At 35.7% G+C, this 25,015-nt stretch overlaps 3 non-coding genes across 3 annotated transcripts; 1 reads left to right on the top strand and 2 right to left on the bottom strand.

Annotated features, from left to right (window-relative positions):
• Nucleotides 1-7,193: 7,193 nt before the first annotated feature.
• Nucleotides 7,194-7,266, bottom strand: Trnav-aac. The gene has a single exon. It is a non-coding gene; the product is annotated as a tRNA-Val (tRNA).
• A 2,724-nt stretch (nt 7,267-9,990) lies between these two features.
• On the top strand, nt 9,991-10,063 carry Trnav-aac. Its single transcript has one exon. It is a non-coding gene; the product is annotated as a tRNA-Val (tRNA).
• A 427-nt stretch (nt 10,064-10,490) lies between these two features.
• Trnav-aac lies at nt 10,491-10,563 on the bottom strand. The gene has a single exon. It is a non-coding gene; the product is annotated as a tRNA-Val (tRNA).
• Between the last annotated feature and the right edge of the window lie 14,452 nt (nt 10,564-25,015).

The raw sequence follows: 25,015 nt of genomic DNA, 5'->3' as shown, positions 1-25,015 counted from the left end.
TGTAAATGCGTCTTGAAAGCGGTTTGATAACTTAGATAGTGGTAGAAACAAGTTCGGCTGAAAATAATATTAATGTTTTAGGATGACGTGACGTGGTTGGGTTACGGAAAACCACGAATTCGATTTCCATATAATAAGTTTATCATCACCACAAGTATCTATAATAATTTGACATTACGATTCATTAAAGTTTCAGTAATCAGTTCGGTAAAAAGTCCACTTGATCTGAGTAATTCTTACTAAATGAATAATAATAATCGTCCCATGGTGTGATAGGGGGCCAGCCTATCGCCAATATCGGGCTCAAATTCCGACTACGGACTGAGCAGAAAAACTCAAATATCACTTTACCCGACCTGGGATTCGAACCCAGGACCTCAGAGCGTTGTCGTACCGTGCATGCAGTACAACTACGCCACCGAGGCAGTCGGCACTATATACTGTTTGTTTATATTGCTATTAAAAAAAAAATATTCTTAGCCGTTAAATTCTGTACCTATAAAAATCCCAAATACAATTCAGAAAGAATCCTCCTATGTATCCCCTAAATTCGTTTAAAACACGCATCTTATTTATTTACAGGCACGCAACGATTTCCATACAAGAGCCAATTCAATTTCGGGACTCACGGCATTTGCAAAGATTAAGGCTATATATGCCGGCTCCTGAACGACCTGAGCCCCCCTCTCCACCCCCTACAGCCACGAAGACCATTCCCGAATAATCCATATAAATCCACTTTATATTCATCCACCTTAAATGGCCTTTAGAAGTGCGTTGTTTTTTTCGTTTCGAGTAAGTTTAAAGTTGATTGCGTGAGAGTGTATTGGGGTGTTAGCTGTGATTTTAGTATAATTTGTTTGTTATTTTAATTTCTAACTGCTATTTATTAATCAAATATAAAAAGTATTTCTTTTTAAATTTATGTGGTAGGTCTCTCATGTGTGACAGTCTGCCTGTGTACCACCGCAATGTATTTCTGCCGCCGATTAGCAGTGTATAGTCAATTTGTGTTCCGGTTTAAAGGACATTGCAGCCAGTGTAACTACTGGACATAATGAGACTTAACATCTCATGTCTCAGGATGGTGAGCGCAATGGAATACCAAATAATACTTTGTCATTTAAGGTGTTAGATAGTGTTTCTACTGTTTATGGGCGGTCGTATCGCTTACCATCAGGCGAACAGCAAGCTCGTCTCTTCATTCAAAACAATTTAAAAAAACGCATTGCGAATAGATCTATTAGACCAGATGCGGCAAGATAGAACCAAAGACGGATTTAATGCCTCACATTGTGATTAGTAATTTTTTGAAAAGCGTAACTCATATATTTTTGGCGATATACTCGCTAAGCAACAAAGCCTTTAAATAAATGAAAAAAAAAACTCATATAATATTTTCTACATTCACCTTGATTTCAAAACATAAAAACTCATACTTATCAAGATTTAATATACAAAGTACGATTTGCTGAACATTAACTTGATATAATATCAATATTACGACGCAGCGTCTACCGAACGTCGTCAAATTTTGATAATACATTGGAAATATAATAAATGCCACAATAAAAAACGTTATGAATAGCTAATAGGCAGTTTAATGCGCTACTAACGGCAGCGTACACTGCGGACACATTAACGAGTGCTCGATGTTTACGTGCTGCTACGATGTGCGATTTTATCGATATTTCGGATTGCGTAGATGTATAACCATACAACCCTGTATTATTAATCAGTGGAATTACTTGGCGATATTTATATTTGTTTGAAACGAGGTAATTTCGTGTTTTCGCTCATCGTTCTTGGATGTCGTTTGATTATGTCAGTGGCATGTCTGTATATATACAGTAGCCTCACCATTTATGACGCTTCAATAATTATCTAAAATGTTATTAAATTAAGGGATACATTAGGAACGTTTGATTCCACATGGTAATGTTTTTCAATTGATATTACTTTTATTCGCGGGTAAATTCGGATTGAGCCACAACCCGTGCCACATAAATCGGCTTATTTGTGAGTACGTCGCGCCGGTTTAAGCCATATGAGATTTCTCTATTGGCCATAACAGTGACGGCTTAAGGGACCGAACACATTTTGCTTACGCGACGTCGTGCCACGCGGAATATGAAGACGATGGCGCTCTGCGAACTTAACTAAAGATTTTTTCACGATAGAAATAATAAAGAATTATTACAATGTTATCTTTAATAAGAGGACAGAATCGAAATAGATGAATTTTATAATATAATAAAAAGTAAATAATTTTAGAATTGGACTGTATGATTACCATACTGTAAAAAAAATACTAGGCTAAAGTTTCATCCTTTAAAACTACAAAATCCTATGAACTTCACGTTACCATGATGATATGATACATACATGATAATCTATTAAATTAATGAGTTTATACAAATGATTATTACAACTTCGTGCTCATAGTATTATCAGGGATCGAATTTTGAAATTATTCAGTTATACTTATTTAACAATCAAGAAATATTCGTTAGCCCTTATCCATGCAGCGTCACGTGGCGTGTAACACGTATGCTCACGGCTCAGTGTATCAGGGTAAGCACACGACGATTTGCTTATTTGATTTAGCCCATTTGTAGTGTTGTCTGGTTTGGGTACTCAATTACGTAGAACACGATCTACGAGCCACCATGAGTAGGCCAGTTATTACATGCTTCTCTGGTGAATGTAAATTGGCCCGTAAGTAGCTGAGAGAGTACCGAAAAAATTAAACGCGCCCCACTAGCTTTGATATAGCGACAACACTGATTTGCTTGTACGTTTTTTTGGAAATTGTAATCTGGTAAGATTGTCTATTTACTTAGAGGCTTTATCTTCATAAAAAATACTCTCACAAGCCATACATATTGACTTATACACCAGCCCGTTATAATGTAAACAAATACCTAAACAATTTTATGGCTTGTCTTTGGTTTAATGCAGTATCTTTTCGCGTATGTTATGTAATTTTAAATCTAATTACACAATCCACAGTAAGATAATGTGTTCTTATAAATGTGTAAATAATGTTCTAACATAAAAATAGTTAGGCACACTTTGGCAATAAACTTATATCATCAATACAATTTATCATCTGATATCACACAAAATACCGCGTCATTTATGATTCTAAATGTTTAGTATTTATCGCTCATGTTATATATCAAAAAGTAAATAACAAATATTTATTAATTCAACAATTATTTCATAGTATATTTAAGGTCAGGCAGCCATTATCATCGATGACCGTGTTCTTTCAGGTCGGTTTGTTCCTTTGGCCTTGCGTTGAGATGAAGCATCGCTCTGCATTCTCTATCACATTTATCAAGAAGAGTGACCTAAAGAGTTGTTTGCAATTATCCATGCTGCTTAGTTCCATCATGGTACATTGCGGCATAACTCCAATTTCCATCCACATCACCTTGAAAATTGGCAATTCACTACAGTACGTTCTTGCAGGCATTTTATACCACGTACTACAAAACTATGGAAGCAATTGCCCCCAGCAGCATTTTCGGCCGGATACGATCGGGCGATTTTCAAGAAAAGAGCGTATTCCCACCGAATATGCCGACAACGTATCTCTATGTCTCCTAGTATTGCAAATGTTCATGGGCGTCGGTGATCACTTATCATGTGATGAACTGTATGCTCGTTGCCACTTTTATCATAAAAAATACACATCTTTTTGTATTCTTAAAAGGAATAAGAATAGACATAAAATTATAACTACATTTGCGAAAGCTATACCCATTTTATTTAATAACTTTAATTTCAACTCCTTACATTGTCAGGTTTTACAATGGAACATAAAGTGGGGTAATTTTAAAACAGATTCTGTCACTATATTTGGAGTTAATAGAATATTGCGACATAAAATGATTTTTCAAACATTACAGCCATGCTAAAGACACAATATTTATCTACTATATATGTATCAAAGAAGGCATTGTCAATATCCGGGTTTCCATCATTCATTACGGTAATGGAAAGCAGTTATGGTTACGATCGGACAGTAACTTTTACGGGAAGATGTTTATGCGCGGCAGTTGTGGCAGGGTATGCAAGATAGTCCGTAACGGAGTGTTAATTGGTATCCTAGAGGAATAAACACGTTACTAATGGAAATGATGGTTGAATAAGTCGAATGAATATTGAATTTGTAAGTCAAAATAGGAGAACTCTGACAACTGATAAGAATTAATAGGAATGGAGAAAATGGCATCAAAAATAATATCAAAGGTTTTAAAAAGAGTTAATTAACGATTTCTATATTAACATCAATGTTAAGTGTAACTATTTAGTGACAACATGAATTATTGAGAGAATCGCTTCCAAATATATTAAACACTAATATGATTTTAATTCCGTCTTCTATCAACTATTTTGTTTTTGAATATCCTACAAAGGAGATGTTAGATCACCTAAAGTTTCTAATGCCGCATACATAAAGTGCATAAACAAAGGGTTTCTCAACCTAACACGATTACCTCAAACTGGATGTTTAGCATACAAGTCCGACGTAACGATGTTACCTCGTCGAAGTCGATGATCCGGTTAGCTCTAGCGTTAGTTAGCATTAATGGATTAGATGAGAATATTGATTAGAGGTTGTGGCACCTAAGAGGTCATTATGATTTTTGTTTCGAAATACAGTCTCGTGCCACGCAATGTCGACACATCGATCAATTTCCATAATACAGCTAAGTTATTAGAATGCAAGAAGATTTTAGCAGCTGCATAACAGTGACTGCGAGCATAACAATTCGTCTGATATTCTTGGTTTTAAATTAATAAATATAAGAAAAAATATTCCTATTAAATAACAAACCAGCTTGGTTCGAAATAACTGAACCGAGGCAATCATATCTACAAAATCAGGATAGCCAGACAAAGACATGCTAATTGGAAAACTTAAATCCATTCGGTTCAGCATTATAGTTAGTAAAACAAGACTCACAAAGGCTCACAATAAGGTAGCGCCGCATTCCCAGCTCCTGTTGAGAGACGAGATAATGATGTTTTGAAAGCCACTCATCTCATTACACGCCGATATCTTTCCTCAGGAAGCTGCACCTATTTTACCTCTGGTTGGCTTAACCGACCTGGTAGTTGATGTTCAAAATCCTATTCTAAATGTAGGTCTGTAAAGCTGAATTTGTTTTGAACAAAATGACAATGCTCTAATGAGTGTACTTCAATGTAATTTTCAGAAAAGTCGTAAGCGAATAGCGTGGCTATTCTATTTTGAATTTTAAATGGCATGCTGTAAAATTCCAATTTGTTTACATAGAGCGCAAGTTTCACTCACAATCGGAATTGAATTTAGAATGTGAACACATAAGGTTGAATTGGGCCTGTGCGCTGTGCTTACTGGAGCAAATTGCACGCCGTGCCAGCGGGACAGTACAAGTGTAATTAGTTATTAACGACGGTGTACAGACGACACTGATCAGACGAGAGTCTCCGTGGTGCGGCTGATTGGTTGTATACACTGTTCAGAACTACAGTGTTGATACAAGGATAACTTCAAGCGAATTCACACTTTAGAAATAGTAGAAACATTCTGCAAACAATTTTGTATGGACATATTAACTGGCTTGACTAATTATTTCTTATGTTTCCACGAATGTTAGACATTAAAATAAAATTATTTTATCGAAAAGTCAAAGTTACAATGTCTACGTACATTTTATAAATAAACATTTTTTTTTAATAATGACGGTTCGATCTACGCAGAATAACTTCAACACACTGTGATCTGCTATAACAGGCAAAATCCGTAAAATAATTCTATTTCAGCGGCTTGACTAAATTAATAAAAAATCCACGCGAGTTATCAGGTACATCGTTTTGTATAATGTATCTCATATTCTACAATCAGCTGTGTACACAATAATTATATTCTGTGTAAGGATATTCTACTCTGTGTAATTACTGGGTATTATGAAACTACGTGTAATATCTCGAGATAACGAGCGTTGTTCAGTGTTATCGAGTTTTATTCGAAGTTCTGCATACTGTGGTTTCTGGTTACGGGTAAACTATGACCCAATCTTTTGTCATAATGTTGCAAATTATTATCAGGTAAAGTCACTCCTCCGCATAAAACAATAACCAAGGAACTGTAGTTTAAACCTTAAAGTGATGTTAAAGAGCAACTGTAGAGTTTCTTGTCCGTTCTTCTCCGGTGAGAACTGCTTTCAGAACTCGTAGAGTTATTATTGACGAAATCTTAATAATGTATAACATTTACAGGTTAAAATAAATTATTTTATTTCATTACAACCATCATATCTAAATGTTGTTATCGAAATCCATAATTACTCAAACTTGTCCAATAAAAGACACAAATGTTGATTAATGAAAATTGACGGAGTAATATCAAGCGATTTTATTGCAAAGGGCCGTTTTACAACATCGCCAAATTTGTCCATAAAGCGGACCCTTGCCACATGCCTGGACTTCGGGGAACTTTTTATTCGTAATAACGCTATATCCTAATGAATTTAATGGTACAGTTTACTGGTTAATTATTACTGTTAATAAATTAAACGCGTCTCGAGATTGGGGATTGGATTGTCATCATACTAAAATTTTAGCGTCTGTTTTATTTGAGTGGTTTTTTATGGGTGACAAGTTAGTATGATATAGGCATGGTGAGTGATCAATAATGCTTGTAGACCTTGTGTGTTTCGAGGATGCCATGCCTTCAAAAAAAAAAGGTAATCTTATTGTGTATGGAAAAATAACTGTCGGTCTATGTAGGGATGACTATCCTTGATTGACGGTCCTTTTTTAACAGGAATGGAAACAATTAGGCAAACGAGAGGAAAATACTGAATTGCATACATGATTCGACGAGTTAGAATACTTATCTCCAATATGGTGGAAGTTACATATTTCTGACAATTCATGTGCGTTTTATTCTAATTTACTTAAACACAATTCCATAGACTAAATAACGTTGCTTGATCATACCTGCGACCAAAGTGAAAGTGAACAGCGAGCAATGACATGAATAACAATTAAGACTAGCGTATACAAAACTTTTAATAATGTATTTAATGTTATATTATATTACGCACTCTGATTAAATTAAATTTAAAATTTGTTCACTATGTTCGTTAGAGAAATTATTTTCAACGCAAACAAAAACGTAGAAACAAAAGACATGTTTCCGCCCGGGATCGAACCGGGGGCCTTCTGCGTGTTAGGCAGATGTGATAACCGCTACACCACGGAAACTATATCTTAAGCGAGCAAAGTAATGTATAGACAGAACGATCTAGTGATATAATATATTAATGAAAGTAATAAATGCTATCGTATCAATACTGGTGATAACATTTCATTAATAGCTAAAAGCCGAGTAATCATTACACGATCACCACTTTCTAAGAATACTCATAATAGAGAGGAAATTATTGATGCATTGCTGGTCTTTGCAAAGAAATCGAAGGATAGGGAAAAGGTAGATAAATAGATCCAAAAGAACATGCGAGAAAACAGCTTACTAGAACCATATATGGGATTTTTAAACGGCAATGGGGCTACGGTTGTTACAATCAAACTGAAAATACATAGTCAGCATTAATCTATTGCTTATAGATGCAATAATTTCTTCGTAATTTACTCATAACCTATAGTAACGATCAACAAATCAATAAAAATATATATTAGTAAGTAGTAAATTTCAAAAACCACTATGGCCAATATAGAAATACGAGTTTCACTCAAACACAGACGGAAATATAGAACAATCAATTTACAATCCTCGGCATTGGATGCCAGGTCACGTCTGGCGCGTTGAGAGCCCCCTGTAGGTGAGTACAGGGTGCGCGGATAAGCTGTATTGATAAGCATCTCTTGACCAAGGAGAGCGCTGCGGGGTGTACAAAAACAAGCATTTGTTTCTGTGAGGAAATGTGTTGATCAGTTGGTAAAGATTTTGTTAAGATTTATGTAATATCAAGTAGGAATAACGTAAGTAGTTCGATTTTTGTAAGTTCAAAGGCATATGCCCTGGTGTGTCGGCGTTGCGTTGCAGTGGTGTTGCCACTGGGTATAACTACCGATTTATAATACTAGAAAAGTGTAAACTGTGATGCCCCCATTTAAGAAGGAGAATAAGAGGTTAAGTAGAAAGCAGAAATATATTAAGAATGACGAGGACTCAAAAAACATCAAGTCCTACTTTTAAAGATGAGTCGCATTATCGATTCTTTTAATATTGGATGGTCCAATCACGCCAACGATCGCCTACCCAACCTACCTACAAAAAAATTAACACCACTTAACTCCAAATAACCTACAAAAAAATTATACAACTTAAGTCAAAAATCATTCATTAATTCATAAATTTCAAACAATGTCTAATGAACTATTAGACACGCTGTATACAGGGTGTAGTGTAACTCATCAGAGAAATAGAAACACAATGGAAGGAGAGTTGTATCCTCCAGCGGGCCATTTCCGGATCCGTTTCTTAACGCGCGGTAACTCAATTACACGCGACAGGTCGACGCGATAAATGTCTTTCGGTAACTGTGGGATGGGGTCTAAGGGAAAGGGGGAGGCGGGAAATACAGCAGTTACAAGTTTTTGTGAGTTTAAAGTATATTTTCAAGTGTTCTATTTACACCTGAGAAAGAAGAAAAGTGTAGGGTGTCTTTTGGAGGGAATTTACGCTTTCAGGGAGTTTAAAGATTATAGGATATATTTCAATATTACGAGAAGAACGCAATTTACCCATTAAACAGTAAGACAATAAAATTTGCAATTTAAAAGACGGTAAAGGTAAAGAAGCCATCTAATGGCACTTTTACGATATTCCAACAATGGAACCCTTCCTAATAATATCTGCTACGGCAATTGCAGTACTAGAATGGCAATTTTTAATAAAACCTCCAACAATGACTCGCCAGATCTCCCCCCTTACGCCAGCGTGGTCGGGCATGCGGTCGGCATAACTCATACCGTGTCGCACCTCGCACTTCGCACTCGGTTAAGTTGCAAACTTTGATATATCGCCGCTCAGCCACCTGGACCTGCCTCCCCTACCCACTCTTGCCTTGTTGATTACAACTTCAACTCACGCATATAACTCACTATTTCATTTAACTTTACACTAAAGGGTGTTGGGTTAAAATGGGCACTATCAATAAACTTTGTATTCATCAGTGTGTATTCTATTTGCTGGTGGCAGGATATTTGTGTTTGCCCGGACAGCCACCACCGTAGCCCACGTAACCTGTATATGTTTGTGATAGGATTGTGTCGACTGGCGTGGAGTAATCTCTCCTCAGTCGGACAGCTTCTATCTGGACCCTTCTCCACTTTACATCAAGTACAATTAGGTTACTTTACCGTGCCCGAATAAAGACAATGTGCTGGTAGACTACTAGGATAGCATCTGCTAGCATCTCAAATTATAGGATTAAATTTCAAGTAAGCTGGTCTGGAATTAATGAAAATTCTAGGAATTGACCAAGTACTCACGGGAATTTAACGTGACAATTTTACTGTTGTGTTTGGTGCAGAGGTAACATTGCAAAGACCAGAATAGTATTTCCGTTTCTCTGCGTCTCCCTTACTTCGCTTCTTCCTTTCCTTAATCTCTATTGTACTAAAAACTCAAAAACACATACATGAAGTATCGACCACTGTTATAAATAATTAAATACCCAAGTGCTCGTCTAATGGACTGCTGCTATAAAAAGATCAAGAAAAGGCAGTCATCACAATCAGTCAGAAACTCTTACCAGGATGAATAAGATATAATAAAGCATGGATATTTTTCCTTCATTCTAATTCCAACTACTTTCACTTCATTACAAATGGTCACAAACATTCAGAATAGCCAACTGACCTACTAACCATTTGTTTTTATATTTCAAGGTTGTTACGTGGCATAATAGAATGATCGACTAGTAAGTGAATGTATGCTATAAATACGGCAGCACTAGCATAGTTTCCGTGGTGTAGCGGTTATCACATCTGCCTAACACGCAGAAGGCCCCCGGTTCGATCCCGGGCGGAAACACTTCTTTTGAGGATTTTAGTTCAAATGTGTATGAAGGCAAGTTGACATCATTCTGGAAACTGGAGTTGGCCGCAACGCCATTCGTTGCTCGAAATTATATTTTGATCATACTTTTGTTACTATCAGGCTAATTGGGTATAGCAACTAACTATTCTGATTAATCTCTTTGGGTGTAGTCAAAAATAACATTATTTTAAGAATTTACAATTATTAATTTGACACTTTGGAATATCCTGTGTTATATTAGAACACAACATCCAGTATACATTACTCAACTACTTATTATGAAGAATAGACCATGATTGCAGGAATAATAGTCTGCACATACCTTTAAGCCCTTTATACTTGTTAACGCTGAGAAGTCTCCTAAAGCTACTTTCAATAACAAGAGAATTTTAAAAAATCTGACGAAATTCGGTAAAAGATATGTTTCCGCCCGGGATCGAACCGGGGGCCTTCTGCGTGTTAGGCAGATGTGATAACCGCTACACCACGGAAACTATATCTGGCAGTGACCAATGTAGAGCTCAGAGCGCGCGCACCTACGCGTTGTGAAAGTAAACATGAGATAACGCGAACAGTTGTATAAATTATGACGGTCTAATAATTTCGTAATCAGACAGGTTTATTGGTCCGGAAATCTTGTAACAAGGTCAGCTTTAAAATAAATTGACTAAGTACTGATAGAGTTTTGATGCTAGGTATAAATTAATGATAGAGTTACTATAATTATAAGAAAGGTTTTGTAACTACTAACATGAAGATAGTTTACCAATTTTGTACAGTCATAGAGACTATCAAAGATCCAAATTTTTTTAGGACTAGTTTTAGTTAGGCAAAGTCACTTAAAAGACTTTTGTCCTTCAAATAAATGCCCTAAAATAATTTATAAGTCACGTAGGTGATCGCAGTTGCACTTATGACGGCTAAATTATAAGATATACTGTATAACCCCAATAGACGCCTAGATTTATAGAAGACGACTACTACTACTACTATTACTATGGTCTGGGGTGCAAATCAACACATAACTTTGATTTACCTACATAATATGCTAGCGGCATACTATATTCTGACGTGACGCTGTGTCAGCGGTTACGCAACATGCATTTAACCGATCGGTATCCGATCGAGGACCGATCAACTCACGTGTGTTTTTGTTACACTTATAATTTTTTTTAAGGGTACGGCAAAGTGACCACTGCACCTGATGGTAAGTGGAGTGGGGTCCAATAGTATGTCGACTGACGAGAGATGATTACCTTCGGGAGTCGACACAGTTACGCCAGTCGGATATACACAGCCTGATCCCAAAACGCGACACACTTACGTGGGCCACTATGGCGGGTTTTAACACCTTGTGTACGGTGGTCGCTATCCGGGCGGATAAAATTACTATTCTTTTTGTATTCATTCTGTAATGGACTATTTTGTCTGTATTGTATTTTGTCTGTCACCAATCTTTTCTTAATTAATTGATAAACCAGTCGTCACTTACTTTTCTCCTAGCTTGATGCAATTTAGATACTTTAAAGAAAATAGTCTATACTTCTTTCAATTACCCTACAATTGCGAAATGGTATGTTATCATAATTTAGGTAAATTCCTCATTTCTTCATCTATTATAATAATCTATAAATTCAATTAGGGCATAGGTATAAGGAATACAATCTAGTCTTAATGTAATTTAGTGCTTAAGTATTCTTTATAATGATTCTGTGCAATGCCTTTTGTTAAATAATAAATAATAATAATAATGCCAATAACATAAAAGTTCGAGGAACATTTAAATAACTTCTAAAACCCTACTTTTTAATTTCAAACAATATCACCGTCAACAATCACAGACCATGGTATATTTAAGGAAACTGCCTAAAACTCGAGTAAAGTAAATCCACAACTCTTACAATAACATTGAGTTTGGCTGTCCGACCTTTCATAACATACTGGCTGAATTAACTATCGCGAACTGCGTAGGTGAGGGGTAGGGAAGGGGTCTGAGGGGGGAGGGTCTAATGATGCTTAATGTTCTGATATATTGTCATATTAACGGCGATGGGGCAAGTTGCAGACGTTAATGGAATGAGATGGAACACGTGGGTAGTACTTACTTCTGGACTAACATCTCGTACACACTATACAGGTTTATGGGATAGTGACACTATTGACACTAATTATTATATGCTTTAACAATGAAAGAGTTGTTTTGATCTCAAAAAGGGGTATGCAAGGATTATAATTTTTACAATGCTAAAACCGAATTCGTTTTGATGTGCATTTTTCCAATTTATTGTTCCTGTGGCATGCAGAGATTTTCAACTCTATGTTGCCAATAATATAATATATGGGCAGTTGTGACATTGATCACGCAAGCAACTTATTTTTTTTTAACATGATACTACATTTTAAGCCTGGCGAGGGCCAGCTTATACAAACACAACGGACTTTTAGGTAATAGCTTTAGATGCTCACAACCCTTGAAAATAAGCCACCATGGGGAGGGCAACCCACTAACAGATTACAAACCTCGACTCAGGTTACTAGGAGAGGATGAGACATCAACGATTATGCGAAGTTACTTATTTTCTTTTGTAATTATATATGTAAGGAGTACGCGGGGGTGACCATTCAATGAAATACAGAGTTACATAGCTTGTTTATTGTACTCGACGGTTGTACATAGAGTGTCCTTAGTCTAGCGCAACTGACTCTTATATTTTACACATACAGGTAAACTACATCGGTACAGTCGCATACAACCACTACAACACCCCCCCCCCCTTTTTGGGGAAACCACTACATATAAAAACTGTGTATTCTTAACCCCTCAACTCCCTTGGTATTTTCAATGAGTGCCAAAATCACACCGGGCCCTTATACCGCCCGTAACGATTGTGCAAAATTAAAAATAAATGAGTGAGAAAAGTACAAGAGAGTCCATGATTTGATTAAATAACCAGGAAAATACCTCACCGCACGGAGGGATGGAGTTTACGCTTTTTCATTCTGTTATTATTAAAAGGTTTTTTGTTAGCGAAAGAGGACTCCATTTTGCAAATACGTCGATTTGCATGAATTTATTTTGTTCCCGCTTGAATGGAGATCGCTAAATATTTGAATAATGTCACCCTGGCAAATGTATAAATTATATATTTACTTAATGAAATAGTAATTTTTTTGTGTTGATAACATTTGGCAATTCGAAATTTTTCATAAGTGATAAACGGGCTGTTTGTATGCAAAACAGGCTATATTTGTGAACTATGGACGTGTCGATGTATTTCGAATGACTTATGAAGTGATACGTTTAAAACTCAATTTAGTATAAAAATAACGTTATGAAATACCAGCCCGATTTATAACCTACATTTAACTTGTGAAATTAAAGAAGAAAAAAAAATGTCATTCCCGCCACTAAGGCATACAAAGACTCCACACAATCAACACCACAGACCCAAAGCAATAACTCTCCTGAACACTACACTCCATGTGGCGAACAATTTAAACTCAACTACGATAACCCCAAACTGGACAGAGAGCAATAAAACTTAGCAGTTAACGGTTAATTAGGCCCAGTGTCCGATAGTGGCCGATTTATAACACAATTTGAACCCCAAGACGGCCGCGTGTCGCGGTCCATCGGATCATATGACTGATAAAGTGTCCTCCTCGCCTCAGGGCTTCATTGCTCCCTCGAGGCCAGTTTCTTGGACATGTTCGGACACAGGAGCGGACTCTGAGTGTAACGGGACTCTCTCACGTATCTGTTAAAGGGTTATAATGCTAATGAATACTTGATCCGTGACATTAGGTAATAAGAATGAATTGTAGGGCGAAATATAATTAGTAACTGTTTGTTTTTTTCCGAAGGCATTGTAAAGGTACTTACCCCATATAGCTAAACAATAATACAAGTTTACTTGGTTTTTTGACTAAAAATCAATATTAAACAAATAAATAATGACCAGTTCCCCGCATGATGATAAGCAAGTATCATACGACTACCGTAAATATAATAGCAGTTTGCCACATACAAATTCCGTTTTAAACTAATAAAATCTGAAAAAAAATTGATTGTTTAAAAACAATATCTAAACATTATGTAGCTATGGCCTTATTAGAAGCAGCAATTAATACAAATTTATTAACATTCAACCCTCGCAATGCATCCCATGTTATAGTTGGTATCTCAGATCCTATTGGATGTCGCGAATAAATCACGCTAGATCCGATCGCGGACATCTCGCATTGTAAATAAACAGGGCCGATTCGACCCTCGGGTGACGAATGGCCTATATGAGTTTCGTATTATCGCCTCATTGGTGTAGTGGTAACAATTCTGAACTGTGGTTCGTGGTTCGATTCCTTGGTCAGGCTTTTTAACAGTTTCATTATCAGAAGTATATGAGGCCAGTTGTCTGTAAAATTGATAGCAAATCATGTGCGAAACCTTAAATAACATCGTGACAGTAATGATCTTGGCGAATCATCCATCAATTAATTATATTTATATGTAGTAGACGAGCTATATAGGTATACATAGGAGGTGGAATATTATATTGTTATAACATTGAATTACAATTTTTTAGGATAAAATAAAGGCAGGTCTGTAAAACCCCCTATCAACCATAGAATTAACAACAAAATGTCAAAAAGGCAAGTATGACTTGGGAATTAAACCTTATACTAATACATATCAAACAAAATATTCTTTCATCGATGAGCTTGTACAAAAAGTCGTCTAAACAGGGATCCTTTCATACACTCAAACCTGTTAAATTTAATTACTGCATAAAACTACGGCGCACTATAAATAACAAATTTGTGTATACACACGATAAATTGCTGTTTAACTAACTTTAAAAACAATATTACTCCGATCAACGGCAAGCATAAGTTTGTACTTCTGGATGGCAATGGCAAAGGAAAATTGACTTTGTACATTAAACAATAAAGTTCAATAAAAATAGTTGCGTATAGAGTTCTTTTGTTTGTTGAGTAAATGTTGTTAATAGGTCAAAAGTTCGTAAGTTAAAAATTTTAACGTCTTTCTAAAATTTTATGACCTTTGCTTTTTAGAGTTCCCTGAAATACAAAATAAACCAAAGAAAGTGTTATCATCATAGCTTATATTATGTTTTGTTATACTTAATTATATATTTTTTCTTTTTGCTAAAATCGTACAACCCTTCCTCAATAAATAAAGTTAAATAATTTTTAACAATATTATATTTATATACATAGAAAGTATTTTATACAATGTAGTAAATAAACTTCTTCCAAAATAACAAAATAATTTAACGTATACAAAATTTTGAGAAAAACATCTATTTATCAAAAATGCAATACTATGGGTTGAATTTCTATTGCCTAAGTAATTCCATTTTTATGAATCTTAACTGTTAACAACTGTTTGTAAAATTCCATAAAAGAGATTTTTTTTAGACAACCTTAATATCACATTTATTTTATGCATAATATTTTCGTAATTGTTCTGAGTATTTTCTACTCTACTAAAAGCGCGTAATGTCTATATTTCACTGTGGCATAGGAGTCATTGTTATAACTATATACATATGTATACAAAATATAAGTATGACTCAATATGGGGCTCAATATAATTAATTAATTGTTATAAAATTAGATTTTACAAACACATTCTTGTGGTTTTTTATCAATTGGCGTATGTAGTCAGGGCACAAGAATTTTATCAATACAAGGTTAGGAAATGTAGGGATCTGGTGGTAGGTCTCCCATATGTGAGAGTCCGCTTGGATAGGTACCACGGCAATGTCTAATTCTGCCGCCAAACAGCAGTGTATAGTCACTGTTATGTTCCGGTTTGAAAGACATTATAGCCAGTGAAACTACTGGACATAATAAAACTTAACATCTCATGTCTTAGGATGGCGAGCGCAATAGAATACCGAACAATATTGTGTAATTAAAGGTGTTGGATATTTATTGTTTATGGGCGGTCGTATCGCTACCATTAGGCGGACGGCAACCTCGTCCCATCATTCAGAGCAATAAAAAAATGTCTAAGTATGGAACCCGCAAAAATATATAAACCTTTCCTATAACAAATGTCACTGCATCAAAGCTGCATTTCGTCTTTCTCGACATATAATTGCTCACGTCTTCGTCCGTGATTTATCGCTCCTACAGAACATATTAAATTTTTACAGTTCACTTAATTACTTCCGTTAGATAGCACGTCGTTAAATGTCATTGATTTTAGTACATGTTCTGTAGTTTATGTTTTAAAAACACATTATTTGTACATAATTCATGTTTTTTACCTCGCTCTCGTATTGACTGAAAGTCCATAAAATTTGGACACACTTGTAAAATAGTTGTTGAGTTTGAATATATTTAAAAACAATCGTAAAAGGAAAAATAAGTAATCGTATGTTTAAATAATATGACTGCACATATTATCTTGCATAGAATTTATAATATTCGTAAGTATCTTGTAGAATGTTCTATTATTTGAAGTTATAAATACCTACTGCGTAATAAATAAATATTTTCCAACATTCGCTGATATAATAGACGTTTTTTTTAATTATGTATGCCCGGACAGGTAGGCACTATATGCTTTCGTCTTAAATAATGCAATTGCCAATATCATAATATGGAATTTACATTGTTATAAAAAATATATTAAACTGTTCATAAATGTACAGAACCGAGACAAAAAATTAAGCTTCGTTCTGCTTAGCACGCGTAGCTGAAATTTTTCATACTTGTGTAAAGACCATAAACTATATAGACAAAGTAATGTTTTGTTTACTTCACCATGCGAGCTAATCCTAACTAATAATATAGCTTAGCTATCAGTCGACAACCCGCGTTTATTATTAACAAAAATCTACAAATATTTTTTGAAATTAATAAAATGAACAATAATTAAGCTCAATTTATAAACTAATCCGTGATTAAGGATCTTGATAGGACAATAATTTATACTAACGACGCCCCGCGACGCGGCCCGGTGCTAACAGCTATAAGCGCTTAAGATCTGTCCCGTGGTCCCTTCGCTTGCTGATAACGCTCTATAAACCTTAATAGTTCCAATATGGAGTGAGGACGTGACGCTTCGTGTACCCACTCGAGAGGTAGGCAGGAATGTACTAGTGTATACAATAGTTGTCAAATACAATGCTTTGTAAAAATATGTTTTATGTCGCTGTTGTTAGACGGTAAATAGCAGGCTGTTTTTGATTTTTAAACTTAACAGGCACTCTCACGAAAATTATATATTTTAACTCTATTTTAATTATTTTTGCTGAAGCTTCTTGCCTGTGCCCATACTTTGCTTAAAGTCCATTGTCGTTCCATATACCAGGCGATAAAGAAAAATCCAAGAGCAAGTACTATGGTAGATACATTTACAGCAGCCAACCGTAAACCGCGCCGCCTTGCATCCGAATAATAAATAACGGAGAACAAAATACTTGTTATAGAACCGAAAAATATATCGTCGAATCTCAGCGAGTTAAATAACGTGGAGGAACAAACAGCGATATCTGAGGATTATCTGTGTCTCTGGCTCGAGTTAATTAAACATGAAATTCAATTAATAGAGGCAGCGGCGAGTTATCGCGCCGCGAATAAAGGGCAGATCCCTTCCTCCCTAATTAAAATGTATTGCCTTATTTAACTCATTTTCCACTTACAATGACATTGCGAGACCGAAGTCGAAACTTTTTAATCTGCCCGCCGTCGCACTGCGCCTTAAGTTCTACAGGATGTTTGATTAATATTGAACTCTATCGTTTTGTGTTTTGGTTTATTTTCACTCGTATGTTTGGGACGGTGGAAAATTCCGTGTAGCCAGGTCTGAAGGAGAATCGGCGGCGGTACAGCTCCAAGTCACAAAGAGGTATTTGCGGCGGTCTTAAGGCCGAACATTAGTTTTTAAGGGTCTTATTTTGTTGTGCGCTATTAAAACGAACGAGTCTTTGATAGAATTAGCCGGAGACAATAAAATTAATCGGTTTCCTCCGCAGAGTGCCGCTAGATATTTTTCATTTAAATGTTTATTTTGTTCAAACATTTATCTTGATTTGATGATAAACACACATATACGTATGCGTATAGAAGTTATAGATAATACGCATAAAAATATGTGCAATAAAATATAACACGTGATAATAAATAATTATGTGATTTTTTATACATTGATCCGAAGAATGAAATATGAAACAAAATAAATAATACTCCATTGATACTTTAAAAATATAAAGACACGAAAAGACTACGCCCCTTAACACAACAACAATTATATGGAGTCTCCGCTACCCACTGTCCGTGCCCCGCTGAGCTCTCGCGACACTGGCGACACTGCGCTCCACGCGTGCACACTTTACTACACTGCGTTACACTTATATATCAGACCTCTTGTATACAGCGTGTTCACTTTTATATTACGTAAAATACTTATATTTTATTATAGAATTTTCTCATAGATACATTGGGTATATGAATATTTATAAACAAAATAATAGAATAAAAAAATATGTTTACTTTAGAATTATTTTTTTTGTTTCAGATACATGATGCTGTGGAAAATACATGAAGATGCTGGGATGGAAAAATGGTTTTAAAAAATAGAAAATACCTATACACATTTTGTTTAACTGATGACGATTGTTTGTTAATAGAGTTTCATTAACAGGCTGTCTAAATAATTTTATATCATAATTAATAAAGTATATCACATATACTATTATATAAAATATTATATTATTATAGTAAGTATATGTTAGTGTTTCTTCAATGATAGTGATGTAAATAATAATCCAATAAAAATATATTTAATGTTTTTATCTTATTTCTTTACTTCATCCTAATCGTTACGTTACAACTTTACTTTACTTTAAAACTAGGTAGCAAATATTATTTATATTAAAAATAAACTGTATTTTAAAAATGTATGTTGACTAAAATTTTCTGCGCACACTAACAAAACACCACTCTTTAGTGAAAAGAAAAATATTATAAAATGACAACAGCCTGTACATAAAGTGGACAGTAAAATCTCACTCGACGGGAGAGCGTTACACGGGCTACGTATTGCATTACTGCAGTGGTTTAGAGCCAACAACTGTCTATTACTTTGTTTTTTAACTGTCTGTATTTAAAGGTCATTTTACATTGTTTTAACCAGTTTACATGTGTAATTTTACATTAAATAGATTTATTTTTTATGTAATAAAATCGGATGTACTATCCAGGCAATACAAGATTATTTCACCTCATTAGTTTAGTGTACTCAATTTCCGAAATTTTAGTAATGGGTTAAATTGGCATGTAACGCATTCAGAAATTGGACTTGAGGCAAATCAAGCAGGCAGCTCAAGACCGTGCGGGTGGAGAGTCAAGTTGTGGATGCCTTCGGCCCCATCTAGGGTACATGGGACCTGAGTGATGATGATGCATTCAAAAATATATCGCTTATTTCAGTTAACTCGAGATCAGCCTGTGTATGTGTGGGTTCCAACAGGCCGGCATAATTGTGTCGACTGCCGGCAATCATCTCTCGTCACTCGCCATTCTACTGGATTTTACTCACCATCAGGTACAGAGGAGTCAATTTGCCATACTTCTATAAAAAAAAGTTATAAACTAAATTCAACACACTACCATGACGTCATAAAATAAGCAACCCTTACTCCACAATAGCCACAACTCACGAAAATCAAATTAGATCATATAAGAAACATAATAAAAGCCGAATGTGGCAATGCATCATGTTGAGAGGTTGTTTAACGTAATAAAGCGGTGGAGGCATGGACGAGACTAAATCGTCCGTGCGGCCTCACTGGCTAGTCTTACCCTGGCCAGCCGCTGCGATATCTTGACCCGGGTATGTACCGCGAGCTTTCTTGTAGAGATGGGTCGGTGGTGTCACATCAAATTATAAGTTAGGTTACTTTTATTTACAAAGAGCTGAATAATAAAATTTACGTACAGTTCTTACTGTATCTACATTTACATAAGTACAGTTCAAAATGTTATCCAGTTAGGTTGGTTTGAGAGGATAAATATGCAATTTAAGAAAAGAATGTGCAAATGTTGACATCAGCGTAAACTTTATAAATTTGATAAACATTCTAATTATTAATATTTAGGAAACTGAGTGAAACTCGACGGAGTATGGTGAAATAAAATAATTTTAAGATGTATTTTTTTTTCTATTCTATAACAACGCCTCTTTAAAAAAAACACAAAGCGGATTAAATAGTGACCATTTAATACTCACAAAATATTTGTACTATAAAAAAATACTAATTTTTTCATCACCCAGTTATCGACATGTCGATACATACATCCCTACATGGCAACTTCAAGTATAGAGGGATTAAAGGTCTGACTAAACTGGTCAATGCGGCAACAATTATAAATAAGTAGGTTGGAGCAATAACGGGCGCGACGTGCATTATATCAAGAAAACTGCCTCGATGCACCGCCACCTAAGAGACACAGTATAGGGAGTAATGGGACAGACGAGGCGTGAGCCGATTGTATTGTGCCTACAAGCACGGCAAAGGCAAGTGTAAATTAAAATAATTACAACTGGCACTAAAGGAATGTATTGGTACGAAACATGCTAGTTTTGCGTATTTCGTATAAATTATTCGGAGATATACCCGGAGGGTTGATCCCAATCATGATTCGTATTTTGCGATGCACATTTTTTTTTATATTTTCAGACTTACATACTAAGATTCAAGCTTCGTTCCCAACTTACCCTTGCAATAATTTAAGTTCTCAACAGCATTATTGGTTAGATAACTGCGTGATTTGATTTTCTGTGCATATAAATTAGAATACACTGCTTTGTGTTGTCGAATCAATAATGTAGATAACTAAGCGATTAGTATTTAATTTCGAAATGAAGCACTGTGCGCTATGAATGAATGCACTTGTCTTATTATACCTAAGGCGTGTGTCGCATCTGCATGAAACCTGGCAGAATCTATGCAGTTTGGACTGCTCATAGACAATTCATAACGATGCCGGCGCTACGGCGGGCACAGCAGACGTTTTTATTTCCTACGCGACACACAAATAAAAACAACCACTCAAATCTTACATAAACAGCGCTTTAAAGCGCACTCGCGCCGCGCTCACGCCCGTATTAGGTAGTTAAATTTACATTTAACATTTGATATTTTCAGCCGTGAAAGTTATTTGTTTGCACGCGCTGCAGCAGATTTATTGTTTCGATTCGCGACGCAGCGTACGTCTCATTGTAGCCCATCGTTTACGTGTATTTATGGCGGTAATTTAATACGAAATGTTTCAACGGATCCGGTCAAATGCATTATGTGCGAATACAATGATGTTCTTTGTTAATTCAGCACTTTATATATTTAAGCGCAACTTGTTTAAGCGTAAATGTAAGTATGTGAGGAGCGCTTGATTTCGTAACGATCTTAAGCATTTGTTCATGCTGACAGGACATTGACGAAACATTCACGCAGGAACGTGTTTATAATAATGTTGTTAACGTATTTAACCGTCTCCTGAATGAGAAATCTTAAAGTGAAAGTAAGAAATGTGCTGATTATCTTCAAACGTCTGAATAGATCTTTATAATTGACCTAAGATCCATCTCGATCACATCAGTTTTCAAACAAAAAAATCGCATTGCAATCGGTCCATTTGTTTAGAAGCTACGATGCCACAGACACACACACTTTATTCTTGCGATACCCTTCTTTTTTCGTCGAAAGTTAAAGAAACATTTGACATAGATCAATAACCTAAACTCATAATTTTTCCGAGAGCACGATCGCATATCACACCCAAATTAATTAATAAATCAGGACATTTTACTAATTCCTGATATATACGTAAGTTTAAAATTAAATTAAAAAATACTTGCCAACTTATGAAATCCCATTCTGTATGAAATAGCCTATTAGACCGTCAACAAATAAAATATAAAAGACCAAATACTTCATCCCAACAGTCCCCTGCCTAACCCTTTGTGCATTTATGAGATCACTTTAAGATACGCGTACGAAGCTGTAAACAGTTATTTTATGAATAACATCGTGTTCACAAGATGTATTAACGTAACAAACTGAATGTATATTGTCTATTTTGCATACGTTAGCGTTGATATAAACAACTGAACTTGTATGAAAAGTAATTTAAAATCAGATAGTCGTATTAAAACTGTAACGCTAGTCCAAGGGCGTTTTTAGATAATTATCATTCTTTTTTGTAGCTCTGAATGACTCGAGGAACTGTTGGCTTGATTGCAAGTGCTATGAGTGTCATACAAATATTACACTTCACACCTACGTAAGAAGCAATTTCGTTCATGAATAATAAATACAGATCATAATAACCCTGTCAACCAATCCAACATAAAAATGTCTCGAAGATAAATAGTAAGACAATAAAACCCCTTCGCGCTTTCCAGAGTAAAAACTGTAGATAAGCGCGTAGCTGTGACGTCATCAAGAAAATAAACAATTACCGACGACAAGAGATTAAAAGTGAAAAATCGTCGCCGATGTCACGACAACAAAACATTACTAATTGCTTTTTTTGCTTGTTTTATAGCCGACGCCATTGTTGCGGCGCGTCTTCTCACCTCCCTTGTAAGAAGAATGATACCGCAAACAAGAAACAAACAGAGGGATTTACGAAAAAATAGCTGTTGTTTTTTGGTCACTTCTACGCCATTAGGCCTCGTCAAAATATCAAATTATTTTTTGGGAGATTGCTACTGGCAATCTTAAATGGAAAGTTTTTTTACCAAGCCGGCGAATGGGCAATTTGTCTTAGGATGGTAAGTGGTATATCTGCCATCAAAATCTACAATGCCAGAGAGGATTCGTACATCAGATTTGAACTTTTATGAAAATGAATGAAGTTGTGTGGAAAAATTTCACTATCCATGCAAAATGCAACAAACAAGCTGTTACTTGAAGTCAGCGTTCTACGATGTACTTGCACTTCGATACAACTGAAACATGCAAGCTGCTAAAATTGGTTAGGTACATATCAGAAAACTCTCTCTTTATTTTTAAAATACACTAAAACATACTGATATTTTTGGAAAATATATATTTCATTATAATATTATTACAGTTTAAAAACTTTCCTACTAAAATCCATTGGGTGACGATATAATTTAACAACTTACATCACGAACAAACAAAGCCAATTGTACCTATTTAAAACCGTAAATTCAAACATCAAAACTACTCGTAAACGCGGCAAGATATTTGCACGGTGTACCTCGAGCTCCCTCGTCTAATCTCCCGATTATTGTCTAAGTTACCCCATTACCCCGGGCGCTGAGAACTTGCCTAACAAGCCGTGAGGTATTCTCTTCCCTAAGTGATATTGAGGACCGTATATGTCGTGTCGTGTGAATTAACATCCACCTGTGAATTACATCGAGAACTTATCTATTAAACTGGACTCCTGAGGTTTATAATCAAGGAGTCGATAGTTGATGTTATGAAATGAATTATTATTTAAAAAAGATCACGTACTTTGATTTATCACGAGTAAAGATTATAGCTTTCGATATACTACTACTACTGGAGCATCCACATTTAGCCGTGTGTATTCCATCTCACGATGAAATAGAGGATGAGCCCATCGTAATATCGAGTATAAATTTCTGGGCTGATATCAGTATCTGTTAAAGCAGGTATTCTTGCTGAGGTAGAAAACCCAAATTTACTTTCATTGATCTGGAGATTAAACCCGTAACCTTAACACAGTATTCGATGATAGCCACGACACACGACGTATCCTACCCTGTGTCAGAACTATAATAATATGCTTATGTATACTTAGTCTGGCCATAAATACTGTTACACTTAATTATAAAAAAATATTACATTTGAATTTCGAATCTGTCATTTTTATACGATTGTTCATTGTGTTTTCTCATTTTGGCGCCAATACATTGTAAAATATTTTGCGATATTAAAATGGTGTGGGGTGATAAAGAGAACCGAATCGCTGTGATAGCATTACACAAAGTAGGTATGGAGCCAAATGCAATTTTTAAAACTCTCCATACACTTGGTATTAGTAAAATGTTTGTGTACCGGGCTATTAATAGGTACAATGAGACCTCCTCTGTTTGTGACAGAAAAAGATCTGGCCGTCCACGTAGTGTTCGTACGAAAAAGGTGGTCAAAGCAGTAAGGGAAAGAATTCGAAGAAATCCTGTCCGAAAGCAAAAGATTTTATCTCGGGAAATGAAGATAGCACCTAGAACCATGTCGCGTATTTTAAAAGATGACTTAGGACTTGCAGCCTATAAGAGACGCACTGGCCATTTCTTAACTGATAATTTAAAGAAGAATAGGGTGGTAAAATCGAAACAACTACTGAAGCGGTACGCAAAGGGAGGTCACAGAAAAATTTTGTTTACGGATGAGAAAATTTTTACAATTGAGCAACATTTTAACAAACAAAATGACCGTATTTATGCTCAAAGCTCTAAGGAAGCTTCCCAATTAGTCGACAGAGTGCAACGTGGACATTATCCGACTTCAGTGATGGTTTGGTGGGGTGTTAGCTATGAAGGAGTGACTGAGCCATATTTTTTGTGAAAAAGGTATCAAAACATCGGCACAAGTGTATCAAGATACCATTCTTGAGAAGGTAGTTAAGCCCCTTAACATCACCATGTTCAATAACCAAGTATGGTCCTTCCAGCAAGACTCGGCGCCGGGTCATAAAGCTCGGTCCACGCAGTCTTGGTTGGAATCGAACGTTTCGGACTTCATCAGAGCTGAAGACTGGCCGTCGTCTAGTCCCGATCTTAATCCGCTGGATTATGATTTGTGGTCAGTTTTAGAGAGTACAGCTTGCTCTAAACGCCATGATAATTTGGAGTCCCTAAAACAATCTATACGATTGGCAGTGAAGAATTTTCCCATGGAAAGAGTGCGTGCT

This window comes from Manduca sexta, chromosome 20 (assembly GCF_014839805.1).
Source record: "Manduca sexta isolate Smith_Timp_Sample1 chromosome 20, JHU_Msex_v1.0, whole genome shotgun sequence".
Taxonomy (NCBI): Eukaryota; Metazoa; Arthropoda; class Insecta; order Lepidoptera; family Sphingidae; genus Manduca; species Manduca sexta.
This window is presented reverse-complemented; position numbering and strand designations above follow the sequence as displayed.